Source organism: Gorilla gorilla, chromosome 23, assembly GCF_029281585.2.
Source record: "Gorilla gorilla gorilla isolate KB3781 chromosome 23, NHGRI_mGorGor1-v2.1_pri, whole genome shotgun sequence".
NCBI lineage: Eukaryota > Metazoa > Chordata > Mammalia > Primates > Hominidae > Gorilla > Gorilla gorilla.
In genome coordinates this window covers 17,439,432-17,457,666 of record NC_086018.1, presented here as the reverse complement: position 1 = coordinate 17,457,666, position 18,235 = coordinate 17,439,432, and the positions used below count along the sequence as shown (strand labels likewise).

The 18,235-nt window shown below is 56.9% G+C and overlaps 2 protein-coding genes across 19 annotated transcripts in view; one reads left to right on the top strand and one right to left on the bottom strand.

The window, feature by feature from the left end:
• The window catches only part of TANGO2 (transport and golgi organization 2 homolog), a 43,328-nt gene extending 41,211 nt beyond the window's left edge, over positions 1-2,117 (bottom strand). For 4 of the 14 annotated variants that reach the window (XM_019018369.3, XM_019018374.3, XM_019018370.3 and 1 more), the window contains exon 1: positions 1,931-2,074. The gene's annotated coding sequence lies outside the window, so the exon portion shown is untranslated. Of the gene's footprint in view, positions 1-1,749 lie in introns of all 14 variants that reach the window. The other 10 variants (XM_004063039.5, XM_019018379.4, XM_004063040.4 and 7 more) reach the window with 9 other exon arrangements.
• A 4,208-nt stretch (positions 2,118-6,325) lies between these two features.
• Positions 6,326-18,235, top strand: part of ARVCF (ARVCF delta catenin family member) — a 47,284-nt gene continuing 35,374 nt past the window's right edge. For 3 of the 5 annotated variants that reach the window (XM_063704874.1, XM_055374969.1, XM_063704868.1), the window contains exons 1-2: positions 6,333-6,574; positions 12,807-12,860. The gene's annotated coding sequence lies outside the window, so the exon portion shown is untranslated. Of the gene's footprint in view, positions 6,575-12,806; positions 12,861-18,235 lie in introns of all 5 variants that reach the window. The other 2 variants (XM_055374970.1, XM_063704869.1) reach the window with 1 other exon arrangement.

Genomic DNA, 18,235 nt, shown 5'->3' with positions numbered 1-18,235 from the left:
TGGGAGAAGGAGGCTGGCCTTTTTTATCTTTAAGCATGCATAAACTATTTTTGCAGTCTAAAAGGGAAGTTGAGAGAAAAAGGGGAAAAAGCTGTGATAACCTCAAAAAGCAGCTCAGTCTTTCTGGGGTGACCTTGTCTTCACGGAGCCCATCCTCATGGTAGGGATAGGCTTGTTTTCAAAACAGCCCAAGCCCTATGGTAGGGGCCAACAAAGGCCAGGCTCTGCCATGCTGCTGCCATGTGCTGACTGACACGTCACTAAAGGATGGGCCCTGCTTCTCATGCATCTGGAGTGTCAATGACAAGCATGGCCCTACTTCGAGAAGTCTTCCCAGCCTCCCTATCCCAGGCCATTTCTCTCCAGACCCCTTCTGGGGTCCCTGAGAAGCCCCTCATATCTCTGTGGGTGTTTTCAGAAGCAGCACCCTTGGGTGGGCACCGGGGTGCCCTCCAAGTTTGCCGTCTGGCACAGAAGCCGGGCACAGGATCAAGTTCTCAGGACACTGCATGTGATTCCACACACTGCAAAACGTAATCAGAATGACAGCCCACAAGTGAAGACCAAGGAAGCACAAGGGGCTGGGCAGCCCAGGAAGAGCTGACAGCTGGTCACCTTAGCTCAGGGAAGGGCTATGGCCACCACACATCACAGCAGGCAGGGGCTTGGTCTGAGGGGCCTGCAGTCTGAGGACATGCAAGTAACAGAAAGCTGTGTAGGGGTCCAAGGGGGTGGGGGCACCAGGGCACCCTACCCTGGACCACCAGAGCACTAGGATCCTGTGGGAACAGAGGCTCTGCTGTGTCCATCTAACAACATGGTCACCCTCTCCAGCTGCTCCCAGCCCACCCAACACAGACGCAGGACACAGACACAGGAACCCTCCTAAGAGAGTGGCCCAGGAGTAGTAGAGGCACTAGGAGCAGGCCCTGGCTCTGAATGACCTTGGGAACACGATCTGCCACCTTAGCCTGAGTTTTCCTTGTATGAGCAGAACTGGATCAATGAATGCTTGCCCCAAAAGGCTGCCCAGAGGCAAATGAGCTAGCGTGAGAAAGCCTTCCAAAGAGCTACTCAGCTACCCCCTTATAGCTGCCGTCACATCTGCCTCATGGAAGAGGGCACTGTGCCCAGAGTGGCAGCAAAACAGTGGTCAGCAGGTCTAGAGCCACACGACAGGCCTGGCCAGTGCAGACAGGCCTGGCCAGGGCAGGGCATGTGACATTCCTGAAGAGGAAGGGGGCCTGAGGCCCAGGGACTTGTCCAAGGGCAGACGGTTCACTCTAAAGCTTGTGGTCCAGCAGGAAGCCAAGGGAGCACAGGAGAGGTGCTAGGGGCAGGGAAGGTGGGGGTCTCAGCAAACAGCCCTCTGTGCCCACTTCCTAGAGGAAAACGGGCAAAGCCCAGGCTGCTACAAAGCCCAGCGGTGGGGCAAGGACTGCCCTGAGTGCAGCCCTGCCAGCCCCTACCTCTGACGCTCTGGAGTTGGGGGTGGGGGATCTAACTACCCAAACCTCCCCAGGAAGGCCGCATCCAGGCGCAGGGATGACCCAGCACTTACTATCTACTCACACCCACATTAGCTGTCACCCTGCTGGCCCGCAGCAGGCCGCGGGTAGGGGACAGAGTGACCGGGCGCCAGAGCTGTCCCTGATGCTGGCCAAGGCCGCGCAGCCCACACACCCTGCAGGGACCACGCAGCTCCCAGCCCTGCCGATCTCAGCCTCCCCGCAGCGAGTCTGGTCCCACCTGCCAGAGTCCCTCGCATCCCGTGCCAGCGGGGATTATCAAAAACGCCTTCCAGTAACGCGCGGGGCATTTTCGTCGGCCGGGATGGACGTGGTTGCCCCTGACACAGCCGCCTGATTCTATACCATACCTCAGAAAGGGAAACTGAGGCAGGGTGAGGCGGTGCGGCCAGCCCACCCACCTTCAAGCAGCCTGGCCCGGTCCGCGCACCCAGACCCCAGAGCCCGGAGCCCGGAGCCCCCGAGCCCAGGCCGGCCGGGCCACTAGCGGAGTCGGCCAGCCCCGGAGCCGCGCACTCACCGCCTCCGCCACCGCCGCCGACTTCCGGGTGCCGCGCCCGCGCGCCACCGCAGCCAGCCCAGTACCGCCCAGCCCGAAGCCGGCGCGTTCACCATTGGGCCGCGCAGCGAGGGGCGGGGAGGCGCGCCGCAGGCCGGCGTCCCGTTGGCTGGGCGCGCTGTCGCTCGGAGGCTGCAACCTCCTGGCGCCCCGCCCCCGGGGCTGCGCCAAAGCTTCGGGCTGCGCGGGCGTCTGAGCGCTTCCTGATCCAGCGGCTTTCGGGGACTCCGCGGCTTCCTGCCTGCAGGGACGCCATGGGAGGTCGCAGCCGCCCCTGAGTCCATGCCCTCATGGACACCATCTGTCACCTGCTCACCCTGCGGCCTCTCTCGGAAGAGGTACAGGAATGCTCACTTCCGGACCAGCCCCCTCAGACTGCGTCCTGGTCTCCCCATCCTGTTCACTCAACCCCACCTCTGGACCTGGCTATCCTCCTCCTGGTCATCCCTTCCTTCACTTTATGGCCTCCAGGTCGGCTCTTTCCTCCCTGATGTCCCTGCCATTCCCAGTATGTACCCCCAGACCCTGGACTAGGCATTTGAGCACTATACCCTGCACACCCACCACCTCCCCCACTTCCACCCCCCAGTGTAGCCTTTGAGCTCACATCCAGGTCCAGGCCCCGGTGACGAGGGGCTGGCCCAGCTTGACTTGTGCAGGGTGAGCAGGTGGGCACTGACTGGGGCCCTCCCAACAGGACAGAGGCATTAGCTGGGACCCCTGCTCCTGTAGCCTCTGAGCTGTGCCTGGGCCTATGTGGCAGAAAGGTGGAGAGTCAAAGCCCAGAGGCTCAGGCCCTGCCTCAAAGTGAGCACTCAAAAAACTATGACATGGATGACAAAGACATTAGGGATAATGATAATGTGCAAAGCACTCTAAACCCAATGTCTGGGTCAGCAGTTCTTTCACCCCACTTTATAGATGTAAACACTGAGACTTGGAGCAGTTATGTCATTCAGTTGAAGTCGAAAAAGGTGGCAAGCAAGAGAGGCCACATTAGCTTCAACCTGTGTTGAAGACCTAGGTGCCCTGATGCCCTGCAGAAAACTGGGGCTCAGGGATGGGAAGAGCCTGGCTGGTAATCAGCAACGGCAAGAGTCTAACCTGGACCTACATGCGGGCCCGTTGTGCTCCACACTTTTGCTGTCTTATCTGTGTTTCCCCTGGAACCCAACAGAACCTTTTACAAGGACTCCAGATGCCCAGGGACTCATGGCCAGCGGGCCGCAGACCCAGCCAGACATGGTTGTCTCTCCCACCATCCAGCAGTGGGATAGTGTGGGGCTGGTACCAGTGATTTCCCTCTGAGCAGCCAAACCTATGCAATCTATAGGGCCAAGAGGTGGTGGTGGTGGACAAGTGGGATCTGGGGCTTGGGGGTGATGGACTGTGCCCTGGGGTTCATGGCAGCACCTGGAGAGTGGGCTTCCCCAAAGCACCAGGCCATGCACCTCAAAGCTGGACATGAGTTGACCAAGGTTTCCCTTTGCCCACAAAGAGGGATGCAGTAACATGTCAGATGGTGGTTTGTATCCTGTTCTGTCATAGCTTGTGGCCTTGGGCCATCCCCACCCCCAGCCATACTTTTCCCAGCTAGACAGAGCCAGAGCAGACACTCTGATGTTCTTTGTCACCACTGACACTCCAGTCTGGATGACATGCGATGCCAGGAAGCAGGTGACAGCAGATGAAATGGGTCTAGGATGGGCACCTAAGCCCTGGGATCTTGGGGCTGCAACAGGCTCACTGGCATCCAACCTCTAATCGCACACAAACTCAAGATAGGAAGCTCACTACCTTCTGTGGCCACTCTTTTGGTTTCAACAGCTGCAACTCTTGAAAAGTTCTTGCCACCCAGCTAAAAGCATTTTCTCTCTGTGGCTTTCTCCGGGGGCCTCACAGCTGTCCGTATGGAGCTAGGTGAGAGGATGAGAGAGGGAGAACACTGGGCTACTGGTCCCTGTGGTCTCCCTTGCTGTGTTTTTCTTTTCTTTTTCTTTTTCTTTTTTGAGATGGAGTCTCACTCTGTCTCCTAGGCTGCCATGCGGTGGTGCAATCTCAGCTCACTGCAACCTCCGCCTCCCAGGTTCAAGCGATCTCCTGCCTCAGCCTCCCAAGTAGCTGGGACTATGGGCGTCTACCACCATGCCCAGCTACTTTTTTTTGTATTCTTTTAGTAGAGATGGGGTTTTGCTATGTTGGCCAGGCTGGTCTCGAACTCCTGACCTCTGGTGATTCGCCTGCCTTGGCCTCCCAAAGTGCTGGGATTACAGGCATGAGCCACTGCGCCCAGCCTCCCTTGTTGTGTTTCTGACCCCTGGCTGCAGCCTAATGGGCCAACTGCTGGACAGCGGTCCTGAGTCCTGTTTGAATTGGTGCTGCCCCCACATCCTCTGACCTCAGCTAGTGATCCTGCCTGCCAAGGGCAGACAGGTCTCTGCAACCCTATGGGTGGTAGGGGTGGTGATGAGGGGAGAGGTAGTCTCACTTGCACAGATTTTGGTGTATGGTTCTGTCTTTTGCACTCTTTCAACAGAGGTCTGTCCAGTCCCTCTTGCAAGTGTGGGGAGGGGGTGGTGCAGGACTATGAGGTAACTGTGAGAAGAGGGGCTCCAGCAGAACCAGGGTCCAATGGCCTTGGAGAGATGGCTGGGGACAGCTGGACTCATTACGTCTACTCCTAAATGGAGGAAACGACCCCTCAGCTACACAGCACCTGAGCCAGAATGTCACCATGGTGCTGCTCCACAGGATGACAGCTACCTGGTTTGTGAGGGCCCCTAATCTAGGGACAGATACTTCATTCTGCCCTCCCAGAGCAGCAAGCAACAACCCTATGCCAGGAGGCCAATTGGCACGTCAAGTGCCAGCTCCAATAGATAGTAGCTGCCTGGCTCTGAAAGGCAGCTGGGATCGATTCACCATGCTGCCAGCACACAGATGGACCCAGCGGTGGTCCCAGCAGTGAGTTCTTGCCTTGGGCCATTTCATTTTCTTTGTCCTGGCCAAGGAATGATTGGATGAACACACTGGACTCCCAATATGGGTGGATAAGACAAGAGTGTCTGGTCACACCCCTCCACCACTCATAAGCATGGCTGTGGGCAGTTTGGTTCCCCAGGCGGCCTTGGAGAATGCAATGAGCCGAGGAACTGGTCATCTCCAGGTGCATCCAGGGCAGGAAAGGATGACAGCATGCGTGAGCCAGGGTCACTGGCTAAGAAGTCATCTCAGGACCTCCCCCTAGAAAAGCCCACTGGGCGGCATCCCTGCTGGTTCCCCCCTACACCACAAGGTTACGCAGAGCTGGCGGAGGGTCATGGTCCCACTCGCGTCAGGTGCTCTTAATCTGGCAAGGAAATGCAACCTACGTGAATCTCAACAGGCAGTGAAGCAGCGTTTCTTCCTGACTCCAGGTAGGGTGAAGAAAATGGGACAGTAGTACGGGGTGGGGGCATAAACGCACAACTCTGCCTCCCCAGACGCAGAGCTGTGGGGCTGTGAGAATGCCAGGAGGAGGTAAGAAATGGCGGCCCCATGGGGGGCCTGCAGGGTGGGACAAGCCCAAGAGGTCTCTACATCCAGGCCTGGTGGGGGAGGTGAGCCCCTGGTTTACCGAGGGGGTCCCTTCCTGCCCTCGGAAATACTGCAGCTCCTACCTCCATCGTCTCCCCGCTGCGGGGGCCCAGGGGCGTGAGGGTGAGAGAGCCCTCAGGCCCCAGGGTCAGACGACTGTGTTCAAGCAAGTGAGAACCTCTCTGAGGCTGTTTCCCAACTGTAAAATGGGGATAGCAGCAGAACTCTCTCTCGCGGTTTGCGTGAGGAATACAATTCGATGTCGACAGGAGGGCGCGGCGCGCAGCGCGCAGCGAGTAGCAGGCGCTGAAAGAAGGATACCTGTGAACTGGGGGTGGTGGCGGAGGCTACGCGGCCAGAGTCCGGGGAAGGGGCGCCGGCTCTGCCAGTCCCTGCTCGGGGCTGGATGGTCGGGGGATGTTCTCGTAAGTCGGCTGGGAGGGAGCGGTCCCACGTACCCTGCCACCGCCGCCGTAGAGGTTCGGGCAGGTGCGGGGCCGCGGCCCCTCCGCGAGGGGGCCGGTCATCCGCCGGGACTGACATCCCGGAGGCCCAATGGCAAGCCGTCATCTCCGCGCATCCGCCCAATCGGCGCCGGTTGCCGTGCCGCGCCGGGTCTCTCGACCAATGGGAAAATTTGCGGTCAGATGGGGCGGGGCGCAGATTCGCGTCGCCGGCCCGGTCCGCTTTGCGCACGGGCCGCGTGAGGGCGGGAGGGCTGGCCCGGTGTCTCGGGTTGCGCGCTGGGCCTGGAGGGAGGGGGTGGTCCCCGCACCGGTCCGAGTTGCGGCCGTGTGGACTGCGACCCGCGCCGCGCCCTGGGAACGCCGCTCTCCGCGCGCCAAGGGACCCGGGGAAGCCCCTCTGGGGTCCGAGGCCGCGCTGCGGGGCCGCCCACGCTGCGCTCCAGGTAAGCCTGAGCCAGTGGGCGGGGTGTGGGACCCGGGGCTGGGGCCTCGGGTCGGAGCCGGGACTGGGAGCGGGGCTGCAGATATGGGACGCATTCCGGGCAGCGGTCCGGACAGGGTCCTATCCCTGGAGTCGAGATCCGGGCGAGGGTCTGGGCCGGACGTCGGAGCCAATCTTCGCCCCACCCGCGTCTTGTCCGCGCGCTCTGCGGCGTCCGAGACCCCGGGCCGGCGGGGGCGGGTCTCTTTGTGCTTGGCCTTGGGGCCCTACCCGACCCGTCCGGGCGTCTTGCGCTGAGCGCTCCAGCCGAGCGCGGCCCGACCCCGCAGCCGTGTCCGCCCCGCGCGACGCTTGGCGCCTAGCTGCCAGGGCCCTGCAGCCACCGAAACTTTCCAACAGCCCGAGGGGCGGCAGGCCGGGAACTTTCCTGGGGCAGCGCGCCGCCGGGAAGCTCAGGGGCACCGACGGCCCGGAGGTGTCCTCGCGCCGCGCTGCTCCTGCCGCCTCGGGGGTGAGAGAGGGCGCGCCGCCCGGACCCCCGGCCTGGGTCCCCCTCCCCACGCCGCCCTGCGCCCTCCTCCCCACGCCGCCCTGCGCCCTCCTCCCCACGCCGCCCTGCGCCCTCCTCCCCACGCCGCCCTGCGCCCTCCTCCCCACGCCGCCCTGCGCCCTCCTCCCCACGCCGCCCTGCGCCCCCCTCTCCACGCCGCCCTGCGCCCCCTCGGGGCCGGTGCAGAGACATGTCATCTCCACTCTGAGGGAGCCTCTGCTCGGTTTGCTGGGGAGTCGCCCTGGGCAGGTGGCCTGAGAGCTCCAGCCTATTTTAATTTTTAAATGATTAAATATTGGCTGCTTACAATATTTCACCGTTTCTTAGTTATGTGTAATGTAACATATTTAAAATGGAACTAAAGGACTTCAGCTCCCTTTCCCTACATCCAGGCATGTTTAGAGATAAGGAAAAGAAAGGTGCCCCGTGGGTATTTTTTAGAGTAGGCTCTTAATGCTGCTGTCTAATAACCTCAGGTGAGTACCCACGCTGCTGTGGGGGAAACCTCCCCTATGGTATGGGCCAGGGGGGTGCAGTGGGAGCCTCCACCTCTCCCGACCTTAGCTTCTCGGGGGTAGCTGCCTTTACTTCTTCCTACTTCTTAACTACTGCCTTATCTGCCTTTACTCTGGGATCTGGGCGGTGTTTAGAGGTCTGGTCCAAACAAGGCAGGTGTTACCTATCTTGTACTCACTCTATTGGAGCTGGGATGGTGCTGAATGCAGGGGGCAGTCAGCGCTCTCTTGCCCGGTGTGCATGCCAGTGGCCGGTCAGCTCCTAAGCGGGTGATCCAGGCCTTAGATCAGGCGACAGTGTGAGCCGCAGCGTGTCTGGGAAGGCATTTCCCCCAGTCTTGCCCCATCCTATCCGCAATGTCTGCTCCCAGCTGTCCCCTGACCCCACCCTACCCCCATTCTGGGGTCCACCAGCGCAGAGGACTGGGCACAGAACATTCGCTAAGGGACTCAAGTCCCAGCTGAGAGGGTAGTTGAGCACAGCCGAGCCAGCCCCTGCCCAGCTCTTGGCTGAGCTGCCCTGTCAGGCTCTTCAGCATAAACACAAGGACCTCCTGACCAAGGTTCCTCCTGGGAGAACAAGTTCTGACCCTCAATCCTGCTAAATTTGAGCCTCCCCACCCACCACATCTGGGCTGCTTGGCTCCCATGTTTGCTCTGGCACTCCCTCCAGAGGTGGCCCTGTAGTCTCCCCACAGTCCCGGGGCCCTCTGCATCTCTGTGGCTCTGTGAGGGTAGGGTAGCACCCCTCCTCCTGTTTGTGCTACCTAGGGATTCAGGGTGAGTTCCCTGTGCTCCTTCACCCCAGGAGTCTGGCCTGGGGGAGCATGAGACTGTCCTGAGTAAGGACAGAAGGTGCAGGAGCAGCAGGATCCCCGGTCTCTGGGTGGAGCAGGGAGCTCTGCGCACGGATGCCAGGCGTCACCCTCTGTCCAGCCCATCTGTCGTGCTCCCCGCCTGGCCCTGGCAGAGGGAGTGACAGGGTAGAGCTGGGATAGGGAGTCAGGGCCCACTCTGTAGATAGGGCCAGGAATGGAGGGTGGGGGTCCAGGGACAGCACTGCAGAACTCCAGCTGGGCCTTGGGGGTCCTGGGGACTTCCCTGATGGTGGCTTAGTCATGGGGAGGCGTCTGTTCTTTTGCCACCAGCTTCAATTAAGACCAGGATGAGGCTGGGCGCAGTGGCTCATGCCTGTAATCCCAGCACTTTGGGAGGCCAAGGCAGGTGGATCACCTGAGGTCAGGAGTTTGACACTAGCCTGGCCAACATGGTGAAACCCTGTCTCTACTAAAAATACAAAAATTAGTCGGGCATGGTGGCATGCGCCTGTAGTCCCAGCTACTCAAGAGGCTGAGGCAGGAGAATCGCTTGAACCGGGGAGGTGAGGGTTGCAGTGAGCCAAGATCACACCACTGCACTCCAGCCTGGGTGATAGAGTGAGACTCTGTCTCCAAAAAACAAAAACAAACAAAACAACCAGGATGGGCTGGTCACGGTGGCTCGTGCCTGTAATCCCAGCACTTTGGGAGGCCGAGGCAGGTAGACAGATCACCTGAGCTCAGGAGTTTGAGACCAGCCTGGCCAACATGGTGAAACCCTGTTTCTACTAAAAATACAAAACAAATTAGCTGGACCTGGTGGCATATGCCTGTAATCCCAGCTGCTGGGGAGACTGAGGCAGGAGGGTTGCCTGAACCTGGGAGGCAGAGGTTGCAGTGAGCCAAGATTGTGCCATCGCACTCCAGCCTGGGTGACAGGGCGAGACTCCGTCTCAAAAAAAGAAAAATACCCACAAAAAAACAAACAGAAAAACCCAAGATGAAGTCTTGGGTCACTATGAGGGGACTTGGGATCAGGGATCTCTTAGTAGGTTTTCCTGGCTCAGGGCCTTCATATCTTGGCCTATTTCAGGTCGGGAAGATGACCCAGAGCTGGTGGGTGCCTGGGGCCACAGAGTTCCCCCCACTCCATAACCAGTTATGCACAGGCCCTTCCCACTGCCCCTGCTGATTGAGGGGCTGCCGCCTCTGGCAGAGCAACGGGGAGCTGAGCATGGCCACCAGAGGGCAGCTGGGACCGCCACAGCAGGCAAGACCGGCTCCACCCAGCTTCCTGTGGCAGACCAGGACCCTTCCCCAGACACCTGGCTTGGATGGCCGGAGCTCGGCCTCCAAGCTGCCTATTGAGGGCGTGGAGTCGGAAAGGAGCCAAGCAAGGCCCCTCGGTGCCCCCCACATGCTTGGTGCAGGCAGAAGGAAGCCTGAAGGCCAGATGGTGGGTGACCACACACAGGCTCAGCAGGGACAGTGAAGGACTAGCCCTGTGCCTGCGTAGCCCCAAAAGTGCAGTGTCCTTCAAGTGTGTGCCCAGGGGCCTCCCAAGCCTTCCCAGGTGTGGGCTGTGCCTCAATGTCCACAGCAGAAGTGGGCGTGTTCTCACTATGTGCCCAGGGTGGCAGCAGGCCTAGGAGAACACTTGGTTTTGCTGTAGTGGACAGCATTGTCATTGAGCAGCATGGACCTTCCCTGTCCAGTGGCCACGGGGCACTCCATGCACCTGCCTGCATTGGCTGTTGCCAGGGCATGTTCTCAGCTACCTACAGTCAGTGTCACCTCACGCTCACAGAGCAGGAAGCGAGGAGACTTGGGGAGGAGTTGGCCTGCTGAGGCCACACTGCAGGGAGTGCAGAGCGAGCTCACCTGGGCCCCTCATTGCCTACCCAGCCCAGGCTGCATCCTCCATCCCAGTTCTGGGCCCAGTGTGTACCCATGGGAGCTGCCCTGTGCCGTCAGCTATCCAAAGGACTGTAGCTTGCCAATCTGGCTGTGTGGCCTGGGCCAGGCTTATGCCCCGTTGTGAGACCTCTCAGCCCTCTGGTTGGACCATGGATACCGTGCCAGAACCACAGGGCTTACTAGGACATTAGTGGGGTGTAGCCAGGGGCTGACAGCACCCCATGGCCAGCCACCGGGTCTGGACAGTTTGTTGGGGAGCCCCAGTGTGGGGGTCCCATAGCATGGGTAGGCCTAGGCCATCCTCACTGGGAAAAGGGCCCAATAAAGGGCGTGGTCATTCCCCCGCTTTGAGGCGGCTGGTACTGGGTCCTTGGCCAGGCAGGTGACCCCAGAGCTTGCAGAGCAGCCTTGAAGTGGTACTCGGGGGGGCTCCCCAAGGTGAGCACCTCCCCACCTTCCCATATGATCCTATCACTAGTTCTGCCTTCACTTCACTGTCCTGTCTGTCGTCCCTCTGTCCGTCCACTGCCCAGAGCTCCCTTAGGTTGTCCACAGATGCTCTGCTCTGCCCCTGCCTGTACGATGCTGCTGTGACTAGTGCACCCTTAGGAAGGATACCCACAGCTCTGGCTGCTCCTACCACTCAGCCTCCTGCGGTGCTGCTATCCTCTGCTCCCACCCATCTCCTGGGGGAAGCCCTCTCCAATGCCTTGCTTGGACGCCTTCCCAGGGTCTGCTATTGGCTCTACCATATGGTTGCAGGTTCTTGGCCTGGCTGGACCCCATGAGGTGGGAGGCCCATGAGGTAGGACCCATGTTCTCCTGTGGTCACACTTCCCCAACTGGGTTGGGCGGGGGGGGGGACTTTGGGAGGCCTGGAGGCAGGAAGACCTGAGTTAAATCCTGGCCCAGCCCTTGTCTGGCTGGGACCCAGTTTCTCCATGTGTAAAATGGGGTATATAGCCAACCTGAGGCACCTGGTAGAGTCAGTGAGATGACGGCTCACAGCCAGTGTGTCTCGGTTCTGTGGCACGTAGTGACTCCTGGGGAGAGGCTGGTGCTTATCAGGGATAAAAAAAAAAGTCACATGGTTCTCTGTGGTACAAAACCTATGTGAACACTTAAGCTAAAACCAGAGGTTTCCTAGAAATGTCACACTCAGAGCAAAAGCTGGTTCCTAAGCCTCAGACCTTGGAGTAGGAGCAGCATCTCCTCTTCCTGAGGGCGCAGTGCTGGTGGATGGGCTCCCAACCGGGCCTGCCCATCTCAGGTGCACACACACACTCATATTCACATGCACACACATTCATATGCACATGTGCCTGGCTTGGTCCCCAGTTCTTCCCTGCCTCAGGCCCTGCATCCCACCCGCCATGATCCCACCCTGAGGCATAGCCAGTTGCCCACCCTCACTTGGACCCCTTCCCATGATGAAGAGGCTGTTATGAGACAGGGAAACACACCGTTGGGGCACCAGAATGGACCATGACCACAAAGGACTATTGGGCGGGGCCTCAGAACAATCTAGAAAACACCGTAGAGGCAGGGGAGAGAGCTCTCATTACCGATGTCCCCCAGAGACAGCCTCCCATCCGAGGCCCAGCCCTTCCCTGTCTGTCTGCAGTGTCCTGTTTTTCATTTTTATGACATGAACACTCTGGCAATATCCCCAGGCCTAGATATAAGGAGAGGGAATGTGTCCCCGGGGCCATTAGCTGAGACAGGAAGCCGCAGGGTCCTCCCCTGAGGAAGGCTGAAAGCTGTGTGAGCACAGGCACCCCCTTGTCTCCTGCTCCAGCCCATAAGCCTGAGCTCCCCAGGTTTGAGTGCCAGGTCCCCCATCCCAGACAAATGGTTATTCACACCTGGCCACAGCTCCAGGGCCAGGAACCTGCCTGCTTCCCTGCCCTCCCTGTACTGGAGACTGTTGGGGGCAGCTGCCTGCCTGGGAGGGCCCAGGATCTATGTTGGCCTCAGGGAATCTCAGGAGAGGCACATGGCCTCGCCCACAAGGCGGGAGCGGACTCTAGGGAGGTGGAGCAGATGTCTTATGGGACTGTGAGCACCTGCGTGGGGCAGCAGGACCCTGAGCCTGGCTACCCTGGGGTGGGAGTACTGCTGTGCTGTGTGTGATGGGGAAGACGTCATTATCAGTCCACATCTCTGAAGGATCACGTTTCTGAAGGATGGTCAACAGCATTAGAAATGCTGACAAGGAACCGTGGCAGCCCAGTGTCACCTACAGTCCTGGACATGTGGGGACAAGAAGGTACACATGAGTGTGTGGTTATGAGTCAGGAGCACCACTGGATGACCTTCAGATCAGGCGTGACAAGGTCCTGCTTAGAGGACGGTCTGGGCTCGTGTACCTTTATCCGGCAGGGACCTACCCAGGTGGATTGACCTCACTCATGCCCTCTGGTTTCCCTGCAGGAGCCAGAGCCCGCAGGGTGGGCGTCGGGACATGCTGATCTTCCCTCAAGACAGGTGAGTGGCCTGGGTTTAGCTTGGGGACATCCTCTCCCACATAGGACAGCAGAGTGTTCTGGTGGGCCTGGCGGGTGGGGGTGACAGGGATGGACTGGCCCTGGACACTGTGTGCTCCTGGTCCTTCTCACCCTGGGTAGGCACAGCCCCTGGGCTGGACAGGGTGGATGTGAGGGCCTCCTGCCACCAGCTTCGGTTTGTTACTGGCCTGAATATGGACAGCAGCCACTGGTTTGATGTCTGGCTTTAGGGACAAGCCTGTTTGGGGCTGGCTGACGAGGTTGCTGGTCAGTGTTGGTTTGGACATTCACTGGGTCTGCTCTTCACCTGCCTGAGCTAGGATGCCAGCCGCAGTGGCATCCAGTATTGGCACAGCCTGCTGGGCCAGGCCATTCGCTTGCCCCCCAGAGACTGGAGCCACAGGGACAGAGGATAGTCCTGGAGGCCAGGCACACAAAACTTTGTTTGAAAGGGTCTGATAGTAAGTAATTCAATTTTGCAGGCCTTATGGTCTCTGTCACAGCTGCAGTTCTCTGCCATTGTAGGATGAAAATGGCTGCAGACAGCCCATAACTGAATAGTCTGAATGTACTCTGATCACAGCCGTAGGCCATGTGTACTGGCCCATGTCCTCGGGTGTTATCTGTGTTTGGGGTTCCTCTGCTTATCATGGCTGCTAGCTCCAGTGGGACTGAGGCATAGCGCCCGGGAAGCATGGCAGGGTTGGAGACTGAGTGGTCCATGTCCCCCAGGACCCTCTGAAGGATGGTAAGGCATGCCCTGCTCACATCCACGCTGCCAGAGTTTTGCCGCGATGGGTGCTGTTCAGCAGAGTGGGTGATGGCTTAAAAGAACGGCTCCTGGCCATTCTTGTTCCTCCAGTCCCCACCCTGGCCATCTGCCTGTCCCCCCAAAAAGCAGTCTCTGTGGGAGGCATGGCTGACAGCCCTGTGGTTTCTCAGGGACAATTAGTGCTGAGTGTGGAGGCATGGCCCAGCCAGTGCTGTGCCTAAGTGGTAGGGAGAAGGCCATGGCCTCCGGATGCCTGAGTGACCTCGGCTGAGGGATCTAGGGCAGATGGGAGGGACAGGATGACTGACTCCTTGCCTGTTCCCAAGTCCTTGGGCATGGAAAGCTGCCGGCCGGGCCAGCCTAGTGGGAGCTGGGTCTGCTGCCGCCTGGCTGTGTGGGAGGACCAGCGTCTGGCCGAGAATGTCACTGCTCAGGCCATTTGGCCATGCAGGGTCTTCTGGGTTTGGACAAAGAAGCTCAGGCAGGGTACTTGGCTTGCTTGTGGCACAGGTGGCAGGGCGTCTCAGGGTGGCAGGAGGGGCTGTCCTACTGCCCTTAACTCCTCGTAGGTCACCACACTTCAGGGAGGCCAGGTCAGCCAGACACCAAATGACAGCCCTGGTAACAGGGTCCGCAGGAGGGTGGTTAGCCGGGCAGGTCCGAGGCTGCCCAGGCAGACTTGCTCACTCTCCCTCCTGTTGCTTGCTTCTTTCTTGTCCCTTCTTTTCCTTCCCCACCTCCAGTTCTTGGTCTTCTCTGTGTTTCTCTGTGGCCCTCTCTGTGCCTCTTTCTCTGCCTTTCCCCATCTCCTGTCCTGCCCATCTGGAATGTGGTGATTGTTTATTCCTGTCTGCTGTGGTGATTGGTTTTTCATGTCTGCCCTGGGCACTGGTGCGATGGGTGATGGCATTTGTGCCATCTCTGCTCTGGCCTGGGCAACCTGGGCCCTGGCTTGCGGCTGCCTGCCCTGCTGGGCCCTAGGGTGTGGTCCTGTCCACGGCGGGAGGCAGCTGGGGAGCGAGCCTCAGGGCTCAGCTGGGACAGGGGCTGATGTAAACACCCATGTGTCACCACACTCAGCACCCACTCACCCAGCCTCATGCTGGGTCCTGGGCATCACAGGCACATCAGGCCCAGCCCTGCCCCTGAGGAGCTCCCAGCCTGGTTGAGGAGATCCACAACACACAGAGGAACCAGTGGCCAACTGTGGGGTTATAAGATGGTGATGAGTAGCATGGCTCCCTTAGGAAGGGGAGCTGGGAGGGTGTGATGGGGTGGTGCACGCTGAGACCAGGCCTGAGTGAGAAGGGCTGGCGGGGACACAGATGCCCTGCCATTTCCCATAGCTGGCCAGCAGTGGTGTCCTCTCAGAGACCAGCACCAGCCTGGCCTCCTCCATCAGCCGCCGTGTGCCTGCAGGGGGTTGCGGCTTCATCTCCTGCGGCTGCCTGGCGCCCGTGACAGGCTTTCTCTTGGGTTTTGATGTGTTTCTCAGCCATTGTATGAGTCTTCGTGTATTAAAGATATTAATTCTTCACTCCTCTTTCTGCCTACTGCACATTTTTCTCACCCTTTTAGTTTTTGTTTATGATCATTTTGATGTCAAAAATGTTTCATATTTTGTGGTGAAGTGTGTTGGATTTTTCCCCATTTTTAGATATTCCGTCTCTCTGTGTAGTCAACTCTCCCTAGCATGCAGCCAGATAAAGATGCACCTGTCTTTTCTTCTAGAAGGTATTTTTACTTTAGTTTTGTACACAGCATTTAATCTGTCTGTCTTAGTCCATTTTGGGCTGCTGTATCAGAATACCTGAGACTGGCTAATTCCTGAAAAACAAAGACTTATTTCTAACAATTCTGGAGATGGGGAAGTCCAGGATTGAGGGGCCACATCTGGCGAGGGCCTTCTTTGTCGCTGCATCCCCCAGGAGGTGGCAGAAGGGCAGGATCACACGTGAGAGAGCGCTGAAGGAGGCGGAACCCATCCTTTTATCAGTAACCTGCTCCCGAGATAACAAATCCACTCCCACAGTAACGGAATTAATCCATTCATGTAGCAGAGCCCTTGTGACCTAAACACCTCTTAGAGGTCCTACCTTCAACACTGTTGCGTTGGGAATTAAGTTTCCAACACGTGAACTTTGGGGGACACGTTCAGCCCATAGCACAAACTAGTATTTATTCTGATGTAAATGGACGGCAAGGATTTAACTTTGTTTTTACAGCTGCATCTGAACTGTTTCCTTTTTGTTTGTTTGTTTTGAGACGGAATCTCGCTCTGTCACCCAGACTGGGGTGCAGTGGCGCATTCTTGGCTCACTGCAACCTTCACCTCCCACGTTCAAGCAATTCTCCTGCCTCAGCCTCCCGAGTAGCTGGGATTACAGGTGCCTGCCACCATCACCAGCTAATTTTTAAATTTTTTTTTTAATAGAGATGGGATTTCACCATGTCCAGGTTGGTGTTGAACTCCTGACCTCAGGTGATCCTCCCACCTCGGCCTCCCAAAGTGCTGGGATTACAGGTGTGAGCCACCGCTCCCGGCCATGCCTGGCTATTTTTTGTACAAACAGGGTTGTGCCATGTTGCCCAGGTTGGTCTCGAACTTCTGGGCCCCAGCAATCCACTTGCCTTGGCCTCCCAAAGTGCTGGGATTGCAGGTGTGAGCCACCGCACCCAGCCTTAAATTTTTACCTTTGATATACTATTTATTTCAAAAGGGTAGGCCAGGCGCGGTGGCTCATGCTTGTAATCCCAGCACTTTGGGAGGCTGAGGCAGGCGGATCACGAGATCAAGAGATCAAGACCATCCTGGTCAACATGGTGAAACCCCGTCTCTACTAAAAATACAAAAATTAGCTAGGCATGGTGGCACGAGCCTGTAGTCCCACCTGCTCGGGAGGCTGAGGCAGGAGAATCACTTGAACCCAGGAGGGGGAAGTTGCAGTGAGCCGAGATCACGCCACTGCACTCTAGCCTGGCGACAGGGCAAGACTCCGTCTCAAAAAATAAGTAAATAAAAGTGTATTATGCAATTTCTTATTATGTGAGGAAGCCTCTCTCTTTTTTTTTTTTTTTTTTTTTTTTTGAGACACAGTCACGCTCTACTGCCCAGGCTGGAGTGCAGTGGCGCGATCTCAGCTCACTGCAAGCTCTGCCTCCTGGGTTCACGCCATTCTCCTGCCTCAGCCTCCCAAGTAGCTGGAACTACAGGTGCTCACCACCACGCCCGGCTAATTTTTTTTGTACTTTTAGTAGAGACGGGGTTTCACCATGTTAGCCAGGATGGTCTCGATCTCCTGACCTCGTGATCCGCCCGCCTTGGCGTCCCAAAGTGCTGGGATTACAGGCGTGAGCCACCACGCCTGGCCAGGGAGCCTCTTTTTTAATTTTAATTTTTAATTATGGTAGAATACACATAACAAAATTTACTATCTTAACCATTTTCAAGTGTACAATTCAGTAGTGTTGTTTGTTCACATTGCTGTGCAACCAATTTCAGAACTTTTTTTTATTCTTGCAAAATAGAAACTCTATACCCATTAGAAAACTCCCTGTTTGCCCCTTTCTTGAAGTGCTTCTACTTTTCCTATTGTTTGACTACTTTAGATGCCTTACATAAATAGAATCTCACAGTATCTGTCTTTTTGTGACTGGCTTATTTCACTTAGCCAGAATATCATATGTCAGAATTTGCTGCGTGATATTCCGTTGTAAATCTATACCACATTTTGTTTATCCATTTATCCACTGGTGGACACTTGGGTTGCTTCCCCTTTTTGGCTATTGTGAATAATGCTGCTGTGAATATGATTGTGCACATATCTCTTGGAGACTCTGCTTTCAATTCTTTTTTTTTTTTTTTTTTTAGACGGAGTCTCGCTCTGTCGCCCAGGCTGGAGTGCAGTGGCACGATCTTGACTCACTGCAAGCTCTGCCTCCCAAGTTCACAAGTAGCTGGGACTACAGGCGCCTGCCACCACGCCCGGCTAATTTTTGTGTGTTTTTAGTAGAGACGGGGTTTCACCGTGTTAGCCAGGATGGTCTCGATCTCCTGACCTTGTGATCCACCCGCCTCGGCCTCCCAAAGTGTTGGGATTACAGGCGTGAGCCACCACGCCTGGCCTCAATTCTTTTAGATACATAATGCAGAATTTTCTGATTTCTGGACCATATGGTAATTCTATTTTTAATTTTTTGAGGAACTGCCATACTGATCTTACATTCCCACCAGCAGTGCACAAGGGTCTTAATTTGTCTGTATCCCTGCCAAAACTTTTTTTTTTTTTTGGACTAGCCATCCTAATGGGTATAAGGTGATATTTCATTGCAGCCTTGATTTGCTCTTCCCTAATGATAGAAATGTTGAGCAAATTTTTTAACATACTTGTTGGCCGTTTATATATCTTCTTTGGAGAAATGTCAGTTCAACTCCACTCATTTTTAAATTGGGTTATTTGTGTTTTTTTGCTGTTGTTAAGTTTTGGGAGTTCTTTACATGTTCTGGATATGAATTCGTTTTCAGATATATGATTTAGAAATCTTTTCTCCCATTCTGTTGGTTGCTTTTTCACTATATTGAT